Source organism: Homalodisca vitripennis, chromosome 3 (genome assembly GCF_021130785.1).
Source record: "Homalodisca vitripennis isolate AUS2020 chromosome 3, UT_GWSS_2.1, whole genome shotgun sequence".
Lineage (NCBI taxonomy): Eukaryota > Metazoa > Arthropoda > Insecta > Hemiptera > Cicadellidae > Homalodisca > Homalodisca vitripennis.
In genome coordinates, this window is record NC_060209.1 from 183610403 (window position 1) to 183623075 (window position 12673).

At 32.9% G+C, this 12673-nt stretch overlaps 1 protein-coding gene across 1 annotated transcript in view; it reads right to left on the reverse strand.

Moving 5' to 3' along the window:
• Positions 1-5525: 5525 nt before the first annotated feature.
• The window catches only part of LOC124357837 (protein cramped), a 66347-nt gene continuing 59199 nt past the window's right edge, over positions 5526-12673 (reverse strand). Inside the window, exon 17 of the mRNA XM_046809905.1 lies at positions 5526-5895. The gene's annotated coding sequence lies outside the window, so the exon portion shown is untranslated. The remainder of the gene's footprint in view (positions 5896-12673) is intronic.

Genomic DNA, 12673 nt, shown 5'->3' on the forward strand with positions numbered 1-12673 from the left:
ACATGGAAACCCCACATTGACCAACTGTGTAAAAAGCTAAGTTCAGGCACCTATGTTATTCGTAGGATAAAGCAGGTGAGTGGCCAGAGCATGGCTAAGGTAGCTTACTTCGCTTTACTTGAATCACACTTGAGATATGGATTAGCTATTTGGGGAGCAGCTGGCAACACCTATAAGGAAAAGGTTTTAATACACCAAAAAAGAGCTCTAAGATGCTTGGCCGGACTTCACTTCCAGGAAAGTTGTCGAGAAACATTTAAACAACTCAAGATCCTCACTGTAGTAGCTCTTTTCATTCGAGAAGTAACAATCCATGCAGTGAACACCGAACAAATTAGACACCAAGACCTACATCAACACAGCACATGTAATGCATCAAATTTTAATCTACCATCCCACAAACTCAGCCTATACAGAAAAAAACCATCTTACATAGGAGCACTCTACTACAATCACCTACCAGAAGACTTAAAAAGAAAACCACCACACCGCTTTAAGAGAAGTCTGACTGAATGGCTATCTACAAAACCATTCTACAATGAAAAAGAACTTTTAGACTCACTTATTTAATGTAAACTTTTAAGTACAGTAACTTTGACGCCATGTACTGATCTCTATGATTATGTCAATAAAGAATATTGTCTATTGTCTCTATTGCCTACATTTTCAATAATTCTAAGTACTTTCTTTTCCTAAATGAAAGCAGTTTTAGCACTAGTACTGTTTCCCCAAAGTGTTATACCATACCTTAGCTGGAAAAGGAAAAAGCATAATATGCTGTGATTAACATTTCGTTACTGATACTATACTTTAGTTTCCTGAAAACTTTTTGAAGGTACTCAACCTAGATGTACAATATAAAACATAATTTCTTTCAATTTTTTTCCATTTAAAATCATTTTATTACACCCTTATTTCTTACGTACTTCTCTAAGTATTCAAGGTTATTATCATTGTGCTGGTCGAAAGTATTAATTATATGAGAAGGTGAATGTGTAAAAAAGTTATTAAAAGTCCTAGAATCAATATAAGTTTCATGATTTTTTCTTCAACTTGTTTCTGAATTAATTATTTCCCAAGCAGCTTTACATTTATTTTTTGAATTCATAATATATTTCTCATTGAATAATGTTTTCTCTTTTTAATTTCAGATCTATACAGATTTTTTGCTCTTGTGTTCACATTTTTACATTGTAGTTCATTTTTTGTAGTCACTGCTGCCTAATTTAATATCTTTAAAAGGACAGCACACATTAAAAGTGCTTGTCAAAACAAAGTTAAAATAAACAAATGCTGCATTTACGTGAGTAAAACGTTGTAGCTGTGACCAGTCTACATGAGTCAAATATTCTCTACAATTTTTAATAGCATATGGCGTTAACGTTCTAATGGTTTTGGTTGAAATACCTTTTTTTATACCTGAGTTTGGAGCAACAATTGTGTGAAAATTTGTACAAACTGCTGCGTGATCTGATATATGAGGTTAAATAATATTAGAAGTTATAGTACCTTTTTTTACATTAGTAACTATATTATCAAGGCATGCCTCATCTTTTTTTGTTTTCTAGATTTAAATAATACATGTTATGGAAACGCAGTAAATTGAAAAAAGAATCTACCTTGACATTACTTTTTTTATATTGATATTAAAATCACCTGATATGATAAACTTCACATTAGAATATTTTTTATTTATATAACCAATTAGTTCATCAAATAACTTATAAAATCATTATTGAGAGAATTTGGTGTTCGATAAATTGTTATAATGATAGCATTCAAACTACTAAAAATATACCTGTAACCTCAAAAATGAAATCTAGACATAAATGTTCTAAGTCAATAGTTTTATATATTATACCTTTTTTAACATATATACCGCAACCCTTTCTTCTAAGGGGAGGCTTTCGGCAATAAACACTACCTACACAAAAACCTGCTGGCACATATAACATATAACAAAGACTCTTTTGGACGAAGCCTGTGTTCATTTATAGTTACAAAATATATATATTTATTAAATATTAAATACAGTAGAGTCCCGTTAATCCGACCTAATTGGGACCGAGCCCTATTCGGATTATGTGATTGTTCGGATTAGCCAGAATTACAGAAAAATGCGGTTTTAAACTTGAGAATGGGTCTATTTTGTTATAGAATTATCAACATTGTTTATTAAAACATGTTTTCTGACTGTTGCATTGTATTTCTTGACAAATAAACGTGTTTGCGAATACTAAGCACATTTACGGTATTTAGTGTGAGGAGGAAGGAAGTGACGACGAGAACCTGGGTGATAAAGGAGAGTTGGTGCCACACGCAGACGGTGCAGAAGCGCTTAACCGTGCACTACGATACTTAGAGCAACAGGCTACTGCTAGACCTGCCGATATAATGTTTATGACGCGATGGCGAAACTACGCGTCATCCAATAGACTCTCTTCAATGCGACAGAAGACAATAACTGAATTTATGTCTTTTAACAATTAATATTGTACTCAATAATAATATCAGTACTGTACGTCCAATTTTTGTTTGATTTCACTTCTTAATACAGTAATTTAACTCATACTTAACCTATAAGTTTCAATTTTGTATTGTATTTAACTTCATTATTTATGTACTGTACCGTACACAATTTGTCTTAATAAAATACTGTATGTCTATTTAATTAAAGTTTTCTTTGTTTATGTACGAAATGATGCACCCATTTTCATTTTTTAAGTAATTAGTTCCTATAACTAATAAGAGGAGGAAAATGCTGTTTGTACGAGTTAAATCAGTAACTTTTCATTATCGTTATAAATAATTCCTCCTGGACCTGTTCGTATTAACCGACATTCGGATTACACGTGTTCGGATTAGCGGGACTCCACTGTATATATATATTTTTATCATATATATATATATATATATATATATATATATGTTTATCACTTAAATATTTAAGTGATAAACAATGAGACATGAGTCCTTAGATTCTTGTGAGCTACCTGTGGAATGTAGTTTTTGCCAATTGGTAAGCAGTTCCCTGACACATCATAAGTACCTGGAGGAGAAGGTTGCAAATCTCTTAGGCCCAGCCTGTGGTCAGGATCCTTCTTGGCAGTTATACTTTTGCTACTACTTCAGCTAACCACTTCTTTCTCCAAAAATTAAATTGGAGACCTTTACGAGTGTGTAAAGCTCTATCTGCTTCACTAGATTTCACGAGTGTGACAGAATACTTCCCACTAGGTTCTTCGAGGCGCTTATTTGTCTCTTCAACTTCTTTGTTGACACAGGACCAACTAGCCAGATCATAACAGTATGAAGGTCTACTAAAATAATGTATATTTGTAGCTCTGTCCAAGTTTTCAGATATTAAATTAAAAGCTTCATTTACTTAATTTTTTGCCACATCATTTGTGCCGCATACCATCACCAAGGAATCGTTTTTATTTAAATTTATATCTTCTATATTTTTATAATTTAAAATTTGTCTTGTACAGAATACAGAAAACTTTATGTATTTTATTAAGGTGCCAAGCTAAATCTCGTCCATAACTATCAGCACAAATGAGCACCTTATTCATGTGTGTCTCACTGTGGCTTTCATCAATACTGAGATCACTAACATTTGAAGTATCATCTTCATCAACCTCATATTGGTTCCTTAATTCAATGGGATTTTGGTATCCATTATACGTCTTAGGTATAGGGTTAGGTATCTTTTTTTACTTTTTACAACCATTGAAAAACTCTCCAGCTTTGTTTTTTCAGGGCTCCATAAACCTTTTTTCAATCCAGTGTTATTATGAAAAGGTGTGGAATTCAAAGGAGATAGACTATGATGTACGCCTGAATTTACTTTCTTGATTGTAGAGATATTCAAATTTTCTCTTTGGTTCAATTTATTACGTAATCTATTTATTTCTTCTTCCATCAGTATAATTGTTTCTTCTCTTTTATTACTAACGTTTCCAGTTGTATATTATGATTATAAAAAGTTAAAATTTCTTTTCTTGCTTGGTTAAGAAAATGTCAATGTCATCGTTAAGTGAATTTATAATTTTTTAATGTTGATTTATTAGTTCTCAAGTTACATCTTGATTAATACCCATAGTTTCTTTGTCATTCCCTAATTGGAAATTAACTGATGTACACAGATGATTTGTCACAGAGCCATTTTCTTGGTAACTGTGCTATGCTTTTATATTCCTCAAGAGTTAGAGAAGTATATTTTCTGTGGAACCTTTTAGAACATGTTCCTGTACAATAGCAAGACAGCCTTTGGTTATATTTTTAAAACATTTACATAAAAAAAAGTAAAGAAAATTTTTTTAAACATAAAAAACCTTGTAAGTACAATAAGCCGATTTTTAGTTTCTGGCTTAAAGGCCTTGACAAGGAAATAAAAAAGATTTTCTTGATCATTGACAATTGCACAATTGTTTGTTCCATTGCGCACCATTGGAATGTAATAAGTATTTCTATTTTACAGTACAGTTTTTTTTACAATATTTTTAAAGAAGTGACCTTGAATAAATTGCCAATAACAATCACTATATGGCTGACTCATTATGCCAGTCAGTCATTATAAGCTGAATTACTTCTGTGGCTAGGTGCAGACAGATCCACGAAGTCTTAACACTGAAGGGTTGATAAAACCTCCAAGAGTTCATTACTAACTTTATATTTTAACAGTCTCCAAAATGTGAGATCACCTTGTAGTACATATTCGTACTGTGAAAAAAAAATTAGAACACGGTTTGAACATATGAGCCCGAACTAGGATTCGAATAGAACCAGAGTCCCCTATACTACTGAAGCTGTATCATTTTAATTATTTCTGAGTTCGAAATTTCCTGTAAAATTATGAAAATACTATTTACCACTTCTTATGCACAGCTTTAATAAACAAAATGTTCAATGTCACAAGCGACACACCCATGTCCAAGAATTTCATTTCTCAGCCCATAAAAATATGGAAATAACCAGCAAAACATCAAATTAGGGATGGTGACATACAGAGAGGAAATATCAAGCCCACACACTCTGCAATAGTGTGAAAAATCATTAGGCATACCCTCTTCAAATACATTCATTAGAAAAACCCAAGCACATAATGGTTGAGTGAGCAACTCAACAATCTTACTGTAATGTGTTAAAGGTTAAATGTGCAGACAATTTAAAATGCTGCTGAGAAATACAGAAGGCTTTATATAATCAAGGTGCACAAGATTGCAAATGTTTCTGGACAAATTTGTTTAATTGTGTTTGTTTGAATTAGTAATACATTCTTAAACAAAATTAATAAATACTTTTTATGCTAAAGCCGTTAAAATACTTGAGGTTATTGCTGGTAGTACGCTCCCACATATGGCTTGCAACTTCCAGTCAAAGGACTCAAACACGTTTAAATTCAGACATGTTCAGAACTGTCATGTTTATGTTGTATCAGACCAGACTGCCGGTACATAGCGTACCATTCCACTAGTTTTCTTTTTTTGATGGGAAAATGAATTTGTAATAAAACACAATTGTAAAACTACAAAATTTAATGATTTAACATGATATAGCACATTTAATATGGAAACTGTTGTAGCTTACAGAAGGATGAACGGACAATATACACTATGTAAAACATGACTTTGTCACTATATCTACTGAACACTTCATAAGTGCATTTCTGCCTTATTTCTAAAACATAAAATATGTTTCATATTGTATTACATGTAAATAAAAAATATGTACAACCATAGCCTGAATAAAATTAAAATACTTTAAAAATAAATTCTGTTAACTACCTAGCATAATGGTTGTATTTTTTAAATTGTACATACACAAGGTAACAGAACAAATAGATATAATGTAGTTGGCAAACCACAAAAAACATCACTGGCACAGTCAGCTCTGTGAACAAAAATAATAAATAATTTGTTTATAGTAGCATTATGACAACATAAAATACCCGTAGTTATATAAAGGTTGAAATAATAACAGGATAGTTTCAGTTTGTTCAAAACTTGCACTTAACAACCATTGTGGGCGTTACTTGATACAGTGACTCTAATTTAAATACTGAAAATAATTTGTACATAAACATTTTTTGTGTTTAAAATTATTAGTAATAATGTTCCTCATATCTTTGAGAACCATTCTTAATGGTTGTGATTATCTATTGGAAACCGTAGTTGAGTCGAATACCAAAGTTAGTTAAATGGAATGTAGAAGTGAGCCAAATTTTTATAAATGGAAGTAACAAATTCATATTTAAACTGTTTTATTTTTATATTTTGATTTAGTTTAAAAACATGCTACTTTAAATATTGTTAAACCTCTGACTGCTACACCATTTTATAAGATATCAAACCCTTGGATGACATTAAAACAAAAAAAACTGAAAATTTGCAGTAATAAATATCATGTATAATTTTACTTGCAAAAATACCCTCATTTTATAAATATGAATCAAACTTTACTTCAACAGTTTTGTAATATCCAAGCAACAAATTCTATAATTATAAATAAAAAGTATTTTATACTTTGTTTTTGTAACATGCTTTGCTCAAATAGTGTGCAATCTAAGAGGTAACCAAATAATTCAAAATTTAATCTAATTTTTCAAGCGACAATACAGAAAACCTATACGGAACTTTTTTGTCTTGAGACAAAATAGGCGGAACTCTTTTAGTTAACAATACCACAATGTGACAGCATTCTACCACTCCTTAAAGTTGTGTATCGCTATATATGCAATTTAATATTCACATTAGATCACGACAGAACAGATTGATGGCAGAATTTGCATAATTGTGGCACAAAACTGCCGAATCCATATTGATTCACTTTAAAATTCCTGAGTAACATTTCTCTGTCTACATTGTGCCATACAATTTTACCTCATTTTGGTCTTCAGATGACAAAGTTTTAGAACCAATCTATTTACTGCTGAATTTTTATGAACGTGAACATCAGTTCCTGATATTTTAAGAGCCTATTCCAGCTCTAAAACAGTTAAAGGCCATGACCAATTTGAATAGATGCAACATGTACATGTTCAAAGGTCCCACTTTCAGAATGTGAAGAATTCTCTGCTGAAATTTGGCCATTTTTTATTTTGTTTGGAACATTTCTAGCAACATGAACTAAACATATTGCAGAGATAATACTGAAACCAACAACTATAGCAGTAATTTGAGAAATTTTGAGTATACTTTTTCCCCTAAGCAGTTAGACAAATTTACTTGTAAAAATCGGCGTTCTGAAATTACAAATCATGTGAAAAGTGCAGAACGAAAAGACTAATTTATTAGCATTAACCTGTTGGCGAGTGCGCATTTGACATGAAAAAAGTCCCAAATGAGGACCTTTGTCATATGACGTATGTTCCCATATGAGGACCATCGTCATATGACGTGTCTAGAGATTACATTAAAATCCATTAGTTTAAAACATTTAAACATCATCTGAATGATGAAATCACGGTATATCCAACTAAATGGTATGTCGCAAGTCCCGCCCCGTGACGTCAATGGTGTGTTGGAGCTGATCATCTGCTACACCCAAATCACAAGCTGGAAGGCTCAGCTGTTTGGCTTGACTGTATCAGCTGACACAAGGATGCGCAATACCGCCGTTTAGTTTTACATACCATGGTTAAAATTATCCGTAACATGCTACAATCTGGTGGTAAATCAAGGAACTAGTTGCGCCACCTGTGACAGATTTCGCGCCTTTTTTATTCTGCCGCTATTCTGCTCCTGACTGATGTGGTTATGTTACTGCTGTGCTACTTTTCTATTGTAATTACTGTTTCTGTTTGAAATTATAGTACAGTGTTATGTAGTGTGAGTGAACACGTTGCGATGGAATGGGAAAATCCCATCTGTGACAATAGCGATGCCATTCGCAGAGAATTGGATATAGAATCTGATGGCAGCTATAACATTGATAACGATGGACATGTATTGGATTCCGATGGAGATTTATTTTAATGTTGAGGACATTTTTGAGGAGAGTATGGATGAAGATTTTGCCAATTGCGAGGAAAACTGCATGGAAACTACTGATGAATCTTTCAACGTGAGTAGCCTAGTCAGTACACCTTTACCTGACCTACATGGACAAACAAATGAAAATGTACACCCAAGTAATGATTTACACACAGATGAGGTATGCTCTACTTGGAAATGGACACACAATGCCAATTTTGAACCTAGGATAGCTAATTTTGAAAGTTCAAGTTCAGGATTGATTGTTACTGATGAATTAGGAGCCAATGAGTGGAAGGAAATTGACACATTTTATAAAATATTTGACTATGATTTTGTTTCCCACATTTCAGCCGAGACAAACAAATACTATTTTGAAAGCACTAAAGGTGTCCTTACTGAGTTTTCCAAACTTCACAAATGGGTGGAAACAAATCCCGATGAAATTTATTGCTTTTTAGCAACCAGCCTTCTGATGTCACATTGCAAAAAAAATACAATAAAACAGTATTGGTCGAGTGATCCACTGATAGAAACTCCTATTTTTTCTAAGATTTTCTCTCAAGACAGATACCTACTTTTGAGGCGCTTGATCCACTTTGATGACAACATAAATTCTAATTCTGGGGATAAGCTATACAAAATTAGGACAGTAATAGAAACATTGAGGAGAAAATATAGATCACTAATTCAGCCATACCAGAATTTAGTTGTTGACGAGAGCCTCATGCTTTGGAAGGGAAGGCTATCTTTTCGCCAATATATTCCCAACAAAAGGAAACGATTTGGTGTCAAAACATTCGTCCTGTGTGACTGTGAAACCGGAGTAGTCTTAGACTTTATAGTTTATACCGGTAAGGGTACAAATATTGACGAAGACAGTTGTAACGATGGCATTTCATCGAAAGTCATCAAAAGTATTTTAAGGCCATATTTGAATAAGAACCACACAGTTTATATGGATAACTGGTATTCCAGTCCAGATCTGTTTTCATGGCTATATGAGAAAAATACAGGAGCATGTGGCACTTTGAATGCTAAACGCAAAAATGTGCCATGTCTCACGAAAAAGTTGAAAAAAGGAGATATTGAGCTGCGGCATAATGATAATATGCTTATAGTTCGATGGTGTGATAAACGTAATGTAACCATGATTACAACTGTAGACAAACATGAAATGGTAAGAGTAAATACAAGAACAGCCAGAAATCAAGTGAAGCCTTTATGTGTTGTTAATTACAACAGAAATATGGGAGCCGTGGACCGAGCCGGGTTTCGTTCAATGACACAACAAGAAAAACTATGAAATGGTATGTCAAGCTGTTCTTGCATTTATTAGACATATCAGTTTTGAATGCCTATCTCATCTACAGAGAAAAAATGAAACAAACAAAACCCTAGTGTAAAGATTCACATCATGGACTACCGCATGAATCTAATTCGACAGTTGTTAGAAGCCCACATAGCGCCGAACAACGACGCAGCTGTTACTGTCTCGCGGCCCGTGGGCGGAGCCAACGACCCGCTCCGACTCTCCGGTCGCCATCTCCCCCGCCCACTACCTGAGAGTTCGAGCCGCAGGAGGAAACTTCAAAGACCCTGCTACATATGTATGCACACAACCAAGGCCCCGTCACGGCGAAAGGACACGTCTTATGAATGTTCTTCATGTGAAGTATCGCTTTGCATTTTTCCTTGTTTTCAAAATTTTCATACGCAAAAATATTTCTAAGAACATATAGTATGCTCAAAAATATAATGTAACATTATAAACAGTGTTTTTACAAGTAATTAAATAGTTTTTTGTACAAAATTCAATTTTTTTACCCTTACTCCTTTGAGGTTAGTTAAGGTAAAACGGCTCACTCCTTTAATAACCATTACACGGGAACGTCATATGACGTGCGCACTCGCCAACAGGTTAATATCACAATTTAAGTGTAGAGGCAGCTACAGTTACCGCTTATTCCAATAATCAAATACATACGTGGTGTGAAAATTACAAAAAAACCTCACTAAACCTGTTTTTATTTTGTGCAATTCAAACAAAATGCTAAGAATATATCTCTTTGTACTTAGTTCTAAAAGGATCTATGCCCTGCTTCTGGAGTGACAGGGGGGTGAGGTTAAGGATAACGGCTGCTTCTTGTTGAGATCCTATTTCACATCCACCATGAGGATGATAGTAAGCACTATATAAATCATGTCATCTTGGAAGAAGGGGATGCTAGTTCTGTTCCAGACTCTCCGTTCCCAAATTTAAACGAAACCTTGATGTAAATTCTTTGGTCAAAACATCCTCTCTCTGCCTATGATGCTAGCTAGTGTAACACTGAACACACACGAGCTTTTATTGAGAAGTAGAACAGTGACAGAATTTAGTGGGAATAATTGGAAGGCTTCAAAATCCCAGCACTTATTTTATTCATATAAAATATGTAGCTGAAGATTAATTTTTTTGACAAACCTTTACATAAATTATATATTTTAAAATTTTAGAAACAAAAGAGTCATTAACCAAACTATTAACATCTGTATGAGGAGTGGTCTACTCATTTTTTGATAGAGCAAAGGGCTTATACTCAGCTAAAGATAGATTAAAAAAAGAAATTTAAGAAAAAGTTAAATCGGATCCTAGACTCAATGGAAACACTCAATCAGTAATAAACAAGTGCAAACTAACCAAAAGAATCATTTCTGAGTCAGTAGAATAGAGATAAATTTGCATTTTTGACAATCCCATATGAGCCGGGATTATCTGAGAAAATTAGAGAAATAAGTAGAAAGTTCAAAATTAGAACCGCGTTTAAAGCACAAAATACTCTTAGATAAAATTTTGTTAACACAAAACCAAAAAATGGCACACAGGATTCCAAAAACTGAATTTACATTATAAAATGTAGAACCAATATGGAATACATAAGCGAGACAAAAAGACAATTAAACGTAAGGATAAAATAACACAAAGAAAATACAAGAAAGGGGCAAACAAAAGTCAAAAACTGCACATCATTGTTGGTCCAAAGACCATTGTATGAATTGGGATGAAGCCAACATAATTCATCGGTTTCCTCATTTCTTTAAAAGGATATTAATCGCGACTTCAAACATCAAATTGGTAGAACAACCATCAGACAAAATTAGGCTGCTTTTCCTGAAATTGTTAGTTAATTTTTTTCTGAAAAATTAACTAACAAAGAAACTAAAGTATCAAACAGATTAAAGATTTGTAATAAACCAATAATAAAAAAGGCCCACTCCCATTTCCTTCCATTTTTGCTGCCATCTTGTTTCTGCTATGATGATTGCCATTTACTACCATCCTCTGGTCAGTTTTCTATATGGTTGGTTGATGAATGCAGATCTATTGTGACCTTTATTGTGTAGTTCAGTTTTAATGATTAGTGCTTTGGTTTTATTAAGTGCATATTTTAGAGTTGTATGTATGGAGCTGACATACAATATGGTTGTTTCCTGACTTATGCATGACACAATGCTTCGGTATGATTTGTTTATTTTAGCCTAAATTGCAGTTAAGTGTTAGGTTAATTATCCACATGAGGAAGAGATCAGATTGCAGATCTCGAAATGTAGTGTTACTGATTATTTTGTATCACTGGGCAATGGCCGGAAAAATCGATGTTATTTATATTATTCTTGGAGAAATACTGCAAAATTAGCTAGTATTTGGCAATTAACAACAGAAGAATTAAATGCAGTAGAGGCATTAAGATGGTTTTTAGTATGGTTAGCTTATTTTTGAAAGGTCAAATTAATATTAAATTGATCATGTGTACCATTGCTTAGTTAACGTTGAATGATCGTTTATTCAAGTGTTAAACTGAGTCTTGACACAGTAATCTTTTAAATTTTGATCTATGACTTTTCTTACAATGTTCAATTAGGCTCTTAGACAGTGTATAAGTAATACGTAACATAAGGAAACAAGTTTCACATAGGCTACACACAGTTGTTCAATTACCCTGCTCTATCGATCTAACAATAATGATATCGACAAAGTCTAAAACATTTATTTTTCTGCGATATTCAGATTATCTACCATAGCACAGTAAAAATCGTAGAGCAGTGAACTCTGGAGCAAGAATGTAATGCAGGGAGATTGTTTGAACCAAGTGTTTTCTACACCCAAAACTCAACCACTCACATGTAAAACAAAATATGACACTTTTGGTTTTATCTCCACTATATGAATTCAAGAATTGAAACAAATCCGTTTAAACCATATTCACAGGTAAGAAAAGTATTGCAAAAAATTCATCATCAGTAACTAACTGTAAAATACCATTATACAAACCACACATTTTCTAAAATTTGATCAAACATTAACTCATTATTTATTAATAGTAATTAAATTTTATAATATTATCATACATTATAAATAAATATCTATTCAGATTTTAAATTTATATTTTCAAATATATATGATAAAACATGTTGCATTCCCTAAGCTGAACAAATCCAGAAGACACACAAATAAGGTAGAACTAGAAGGGTAACACTGGATAAATACACGTTAGCTGATCAAAACACACTTAAAATCATCATATTATGATCAAACAATAGATTAAAGGCGGGTATACTACTAAACAAATCATTTTCTTAGCATACCAAGATTTCTTTCCAAACAAAAATGTAAATACTTTTCTCATAAAATACATAAATAATCATAAATATTA